We start from the raw sequence: 7,760 nt of genomic DNA, 5'->3' as shown, positions 1-7,760 counted from the left end.
TTGATGATCAAGTAAAATTTCTCTCGAAGCGTTAATGATTTTTACTGTTAAACAAATCTTAATTTATGAAGAATGTTACTCATGAACATCTATAAATATTTACCCCCAAAACACCATGAGTGCCATTTTAAGATATGTTTCTCTATCACAAGAAAATTAATAAGTCATAACATGACAGACGATCCATGTTCAAAATGCCTAGACTAAAGAATCATTGTAAATACATTTTACATTTTCTCACAATTTCTTATGTTTTATAGACTCAGAAAGAAACATACATTGCCACCTATTGACATGTTTTATCATCAAACATGTATGTCGTCACATTATATAAAGAGTATTGTGTTACATTTTAAACAATACGCACATTTATTTAGCAAAATACTTGCAAGGAGTGTAAAAACCAATATACTTTTAGCACTCAGTTGTTCTGGGAAACCTTTTAACTGATGATAAGGGGGACAATATTATTGTGCTCAAGTGTTAATAAATATAGAGAAAAATATGTCTAAATTCAAGATTATTGCCAATATTGGGGCATCTTGAAGACCTTACAGGAAAGGAGGAGAGGAATATATTGTCATAAATAACGATTTTGAATATACAACGTCAACGCCAGAAATAGATCAGTGTCTCGATCATCTGCTGAAACAGATTCCATTTGGTGTAAAAGGCGCTTTAGTGGTGAAAATTATATGGGTGAGTTTTAATGTCAAGCATTCAGTGCAGTAAAAGGTAACGATGTTATTAAGATCTCAAGCAAAATAGCCTGAAAAGTGTGAAGAAAAAACGAAATATTTCCTAACATTAACATCTAGAAATTGTATTAATAAATCAGTAACGGAACTGGATGTACGAAATAGGGACACAATCTACTTGATACACTTACAGAAACAAGTTTCTTCCAAAAAAGTGTATGCCAGTCAAGATGCAGCTAACTATAACCGGAGTGGGCTATATTAATATACCGAAAACATAAATCTTGATGCGGAAACATCAATGAAAAATAAGGTTGAGCTTACATATGAATAATTCTTGTTTCCATTAAGACTTCTGAAAGCAAAAATCCAGGACTCGAGTTTATAGCGGAATCTTAAAAGCTCGTTGGCATGACTTGTACAATGTCGGACTTGCTTTTAGCAGAGACATCGTATGGATGACTATGGATATGTATTTTTTTAGCTGCGAGTGCGGCGTTAACGACAACCGACCAAACAAACACATCTTAAAAACTGGAGGCCAATTGCTTTGTTACACGTCTCTGTGAAATTTGCACCAGCTGCAATAGCCCAAAGAGTTAAATTTGTATTACCAATGATAATAAGTGCTGCGTAAAGCCAAGAGTCTTCTTGCCTGAATAATTTACAGGAGAAAATCACTAGACTGATATATGACTTGATTACATTGAAACCCGTCTAATTCCAAGTCTCCTGCTGTTAATTAATATTGAAGAAGCGGTCATTTCAGTTGATTTGAATAATATTGAGAGAATAGTGGTGAACTAGGTAAACAACCTTGTCTTAAGCTAACACTGGAAATAGTCGGTATAAGCGTTAGTACATCTTACACTGGCTTTCGCTTAGGCATCAATACCCTTGACAGAGGTCAATATCTTCTCACTTAGGAAATATCAAACATTGTAATAGTTCAGTAATGTCTTCACAACAATTGTTTGGATATAGTTAACCATCATCTAATTGTTATTCTTTAGAAACAGTATATCCGCAATCAGTACTAGTATTTGGTTTAATTTAATACATTATCATTAAATACCTTCCTGAAGTGACTGTACCCAGAGATACATTAGTTCCAAATGGTGATGCGGATGTTGGTGCTTTACTTTATAATTGCTCGAATTTCATTGTATTCTGATATGCCTGTTTATATATGTTACTGCATAATATTATACTTTCATTTGATTTATTCAGTTGATAAGACTTACAAAACGTCTCGCTACCAGTTTGACTGTAGGCAGTTAAGGTTGTAAAATATTGTCTTTCAAGTTTGCATGTTACTTAAAAATGCAAAACAATATTTACAAACGTTTGTAGTGTCTAGTTACAATCTACTTGCATCATTCACAATATACTTCATCAGCGTTGGATCAAACGAAGGTAGTAGACTGAAGCTATGTAAGTGTTGGACATTGGACTGGGACAGTCTATTAATATTATTAAGAATTATTAATACCATCGGTTGGACTGTAGGATTGGTGATAACTATAAAGTAATTATTCACTGAAAAGGTAAACTTGAAACACCTATATGCACCATTGCCGATGGTAGGATAAAACATATCCTCTAATTGAGAAATTCATTCCAGCCAATGTGGATTGAGCGAATAAAAATAGAAAAAATGCTTCACAATAAGATATCTTCCGAAACAAAGAGATAGGAATTGATGCAATGTATCTGCAACACAATATAATACCTCGCATGAGAATACGTTTTGTAAAGATACGATATAAGCTTGAAGCATTTATTTATTAAACTGTATGGAATACACTACTAAATATTAATCATTGATACCCGCATCAAAGAACATAAAACTTTTTCAGCCAAAGCAGACAGTATATCAGCTTTCTCAGACCACCAGCGAAGGTGTCCTAGCCATCAAATGCAGCTTGACAAAGTCCAAATCTCCTCTACCAAATATCAGGACTTCATAAAAAGAAACTCTCAGAGACATAGATATCCGTAGTAACAAATCTGTGATAAACACAAGACACCCATCTGCTTATGACGATGTCACCAAGCAAAATAATCTCTTCCGAATCCCATCACCATGTTACAACGTTTTATTCTTTATCTGTCTTCATGATCTCTGTGCAATTTGTTAATGTGTTTGCCTGGCTTCGTCGAATTTGTTGTCTGCTACTTGTTATCTATTGCATCTTGTTAATGTTTATCTGATGCTTATCACAACATATCATGTGTATACCTCTCTTCACTTTGTTGTGGTCACTCGAGCTTGACAATAGTGTCAGAATCTGTATTGGATCGTCGCTATATGCAATAAACCAGAAGTTGTTATCCGGTTTAGTATTTTATATACCAACATCTGCAATGCCAGTTAATGATCTATGCATAAACATTCAGAATGACAAAATACTCTCCAAAATATTGTATGACACGAGGGATGAGGGACTTTCCAGTAATCAGCTTTCCCTTAATGTCGAGCAATATTTCAGCAGCTCTAGGTGCTACATTCCACAACGTTTGAGGTGGAATCGAAAATGCTCATTCTAAGATTCAAAGAGTACCATACAATTCTTGCTCAAAAGATGTTTTATCAAGGGTTACAACATTCAAGGCCTCAGTAAAACTCTCTCTTGTCCATCTATGAATCTTGTGGATTTTGCACGTGCAAATATTTACAATGATCTGTATTAAAATGGGAATTAAATGAAGCATTTAGTTTCATTTGACAACTTAAAAGATACGTGTCAACAGGTTCACCCTCGACCCTTCGAGATGGTAATATTGCTGACTTTTTTCAGATACAGTACAAGGAAGTTAGTTTGAAGTTTGTCTTACGTTTATCCAATCCGTTTTCTTCTCGCGCGCTTACTTCTTGGAATGTTATCAAAGTGGGTGTGTCTCTAGAACACGTGGCTTCTGACATATGTACATTGCGTGTATAAGGTATGTCACGTGACAAAATGTACATGTATATATTTACATAGATATATAACATGCATACATACTTCAGCTGCATTCATGAATTTTGCTCAACTGACAAATCTCATGACAGAGGCACCCACGCACATGGTGTAGGTGAGTTATTCTCTTGACATTGTAGAGAAGAATTGATGCATTTAGAACGTAATCATTGTTTTTAAGTCTAATGTTCATATTAACATTTGCATACTGATTTCTGAATGTGTATACGCAATCCGAATTTTGGTCTTGATTCCTCTGCTCGTTTTACTTTTTACTGCCTACCGCAATTTCTAACGTGACTATTACTTTTAAGGGGACACATAAAGCCATAACTCAAGCGGGACATTTTTTGCAAAGTGTGCCTTATTATTAAAATTACTTTAATTCGACCAAACCCCTGCACGATCCAGATCGGCGCTGTGGTCTCATTTCGTTACTACGCTTACCCCAAGCTACGGATATTTCGACTTCGACATAACGAGGGTTCACCTACTTTGTTTGCAATGTAGAGCTTTTTGTATGTATGTACCTGTTGAAATGACAACGCTAAATGGAAGTTGGAGCCGAACGCATATCTCGAGGTTTCCAATGTTTGAGGGAGATTGTGTTTCACGATCTGATGCCCATTTTCCGCCATTTTCATTGTCACTGTGTAATCAGGTAAAGGGGTAATAATCAAATGCCAAATTAACATGCTAGTACATAATAATATTTGAACTTGCAAAGTGGTGACTTGCATCAAATTTGTTGGGACTGACAATTAACCCGAGTCTAGTCCACTATTAGTTAGCTTGTGTTATATCGCCCTTCTACCATGACAAAATTTATTGTTGTTTTTTAAATATTTGTTGTTCAATTCAGTATGTGATGTTACATATTTTCACATAACGTAAAATGACACGTAATGTTATACTTATTAGGTGTAGGTTACATACGTATACAGCAGATAGCAAATTACAGTTGGCTAGTCAGGATTCAGGTGTACAATATCATGTCAACAGGTCAACTAGCAGGCTACGTTTGCCATGTCTATTTGGGTCACATTAGTGGGAATTGTTCATGCCCAAAATAGAGAGACATATTAACTAGACAGTTCATTAGCCAATTTCTGCCATTTTCTGTCAAACTATCGATGAAATGACAGTTTGTTTTTCTTAATACTTGAAATATGTTTATATTTTTTGCATGCCAGTATGTTATTGAGTTGTATCCAAGTAAAACAGAGCATTTTGTAAATGTAAATTGTTTTGCAAATTTTGCATTTTGAAAACATTCCACTTTAGCACAAAAGTCTTTAACATGCTTTCAATTCCAATGTGCATGAAGTAAGGAATCAGTATTAGTTTCACAAAATGAGCATAGATCATAATCAAGAATTTTCATTCAATACGGTTGTTTCTTTGTGTAGATGATGCGATGAATAAATTTGCATTGAAAATCAAGTAATTGTACATCTTTTGTACATTTTCTGTATCTGATAGATCTTACCATGACATATCCAAGTCAAGAATTGTATCCCATTTTCCAATTCTGATGGGATATTTGATGTAGTTATAGTCTTATCATAAAACATTATCTGGAGCCTTTAGGCGTTGTGATTATTTCTAATATCATCTTTCCATGTTTTTGGTATGATTGATAGAACCTGGTAATAGGCCTTTTATTTGATATTTTCAAGTTTATTGAAGGGCATGATATCATCTGGATTACAGAGATCTTAATAGTGTTTTTTTCTTGTAATGAAAGCTGTTTTTTAACTGATGGTTACACCATAAAGGTTCTGATAGTACTCCAAAGTTAATTTGGGTCTATAAAATATTCCCCAAGCAGCCAATACATCTCTCCAGTAAGGGTTAGTTAGGTATATACAGTTTTCAATATTGGCCAGAAGTAGGAACATGTTTTTTAGTGGAAAGATGCTGGAGTGTTATAGTTTTTGTTTTGAAGATGTTTTTTAGAACTGACAGATTTAGAGAATTTATAAAAGACCTTACCTCTATCATTCTCAATCCACCTTCATCATATTTTCTAATTAATGTTGTTTGTTTTATTTTAACCCTTTCATCGTTCTAGATAAATCTGTAATTCACGTGGAGGTTTTGGAAGAGAAGAAAATATATGTACTAATGTTGACAGGGCCAAGGTTTTAAAAACAGTAATTTTATCGATCAATGTCAGATTTACCTTCCTCCAATTCCCTAAAATTTGATTAATAATTTCAAATATCTTTTTGTGTTGATACCCTACAGATTATTTAAGTTAGAATTAAGCTTTATTCCCTATATTTCAAAGTCCCCACTGTGCCAGTCTAGTTTCAGATCCTGACATAATTTAATGTTACAGCCTGTCGTTGAGCCTATCCATATAGCTTTTGTTTTATCAATATTAATTTGTTATCCATACATTTTATAAGTACCATTGAGGGTGTCAATAGCTGTACTTAAACTTTCATATGGATATAGATATATACCATGACGAAATTAGACTAAAACTCATTGGTATTGACGACGATAATGATTGAAGTGCCATGGATTGCGCCAAAAGTGACACTGAAATATTTTCGCAATGTCAATGTGTTTTTCTGTCTCCGTGTGTTACACATTTTCGTTGGAATTCTACACGTGTCTATACTTTCCTTTATCACATCATTAGAGATGTATTACAAATTTAATTACACATTTAACTATTAATTGTGTATATTAAAACTCAAAGAAATGAACAAGAAAACACTGAATATTGATAAAACCTCTCGAAAATCAAAAAATGAATCACGCAAAATTGTTCCTTGAAATGAAAATCACAGAAAAAAATTAAAACTCAAAATATACAGAAGCAAAAATCGGAAAGTATTTCCACTCCAGTGTAATATGATCCCACCTTCGTGTAAAATATTCTCTGCGAACACAGGGTTTAGCTGTTTAGCTAATTAGGTTGCAAGTTGTTTGATTGGCGGATGCTGCCGGTTTAGCAGAACATGCTTACCCCTCGTTTGACTTTTACGCCCAGTGAAATCTGTTTTGGCAGTTTATGTACGTTGTGGCACTTGGTCCTGTGTACAGCATATTGGTCACAAATCAGGTGAAGCTAAACAACGATAGTCGCGTAGAGTAAACGCTTGATTCCTTTGAGTTTCTAGGTCCTGCCTCACACTGAAACAGTAAGGAAGTGTTCCTTAGGGAAGTGACAGTGTTGAATATGCCTCTGTACACCAAGCTGTGAATGGGTATGCGGTAGGATGAGATGGTAATGTGTCTGTTAACCTTCTAGTGTCTCACAGACAGCTTGGGTTGCCTACTCCCTGGGGACCTGAGCATTAAATCGAGTACACACTGATCCAGTGACCGGGATAATATCAACGCTTTGAGCATGCCCCTATGTGGTGTGGAAATATCATTGTCAGGAGGACTGTATTACTGGCAAGAAACTCGTGTACTCTCCCAATGTCTGTCAACAGATAGGGATGTACCAAACCTAAGGCATCGAGTGGGGAGGCGACAGCGAGGTCCGCATTTTTGCCAAGTTTTCCCTGAATCTTGTCAATCACATTATTGTCAAAAGGGACAGAAAATTCAATGATATAAATGATTTCATTGGATTCATCAAAAACGACAAAATCAGGTTTGAGGTTTGAATAGGTCTGAGGCTGTATAAGGGCCTTTTCCAAAGAATTTTGTATTTATGGTTTTCCATGACGCCCTCTACATATTTTGGGTCCAGCAGTAAAGAACCATAAACAAAATCAACACTAACATTGAGATTATATCCTATATACTTGGCTCGTTTAAGAAAACTGTGGACTGCATAGTTTTTATCATGAGTCTTGACATGCTTCACAGGAGGATAATGAGACAAGAAAATCCGTGCGAAAGTGCACAACACAATTATATCATGAAAAGCCGCCACGTTTATCAAACCACGCCCTCCCATTATGATTGGATAATTTTAGCTACTGAGGGAAGAGAGAGAGCGGTGGGTACTACTGTCTGACATAACCTTTCGTATGACAATGTCAATACCTGAATTCTTTTTTCGTCCAATCAACAACACAAGACTACGAAAAGACGCGTACAGCACAAGTATTTGTGGCTTCAACTTTAT

The 7,760-nt window shown here is 35.2% G+C and overlaps 1 protein-coding gene across 2 annotated transcripts in view; it reads right to left on the bottom strand.

The window, feature by feature from the left end:
• LOC139474947 (patched domain-containing protein 3-like) overlaps positions 1-7,760 on the bottom strand; it is a 63,548-nt gene that overhangs the window by 20,276 nt on the left and 35,512 nt on the right. Inside the window, exon 1 of one of the 2 annotated variants that reach the window (XM_071258148.1) lies at positions 6,645-6,732. The exons of the other annotated variant lie outside the window; for it this stretch is intronic. The gene's annotated coding sequence lies outside the window, so the exon portion shown is untranslated. Of the gene's footprint in view, positions 1-6,644; positions 6,733-7,760 lie in introns of those variants that run through there. 2 annotated transcript variants of the gene reach the window in all.

This window comes from Haliotis cracherodii, unplaced genomic scaffold (genome assembly GCF_022045235.1).
Source record: "Haliotis cracherodii isolate W230 unplaced genomic scaffold, xgHalCrac1.p SCAF_3, whole genome shotgun sequence".
Taxonomy (NCBI): domain Eukaryota; kingdom Metazoa; phylum Mollusca; class Gastropoda; order Lepetellida; family Haliotidae; genus Haliotis; species Haliotis cracherodii.
The sequence above is the reverse complement of the archived record's forward strand: the minus strand, read 5'-3'. Positions and strand labels throughout refer to the sequence as shown.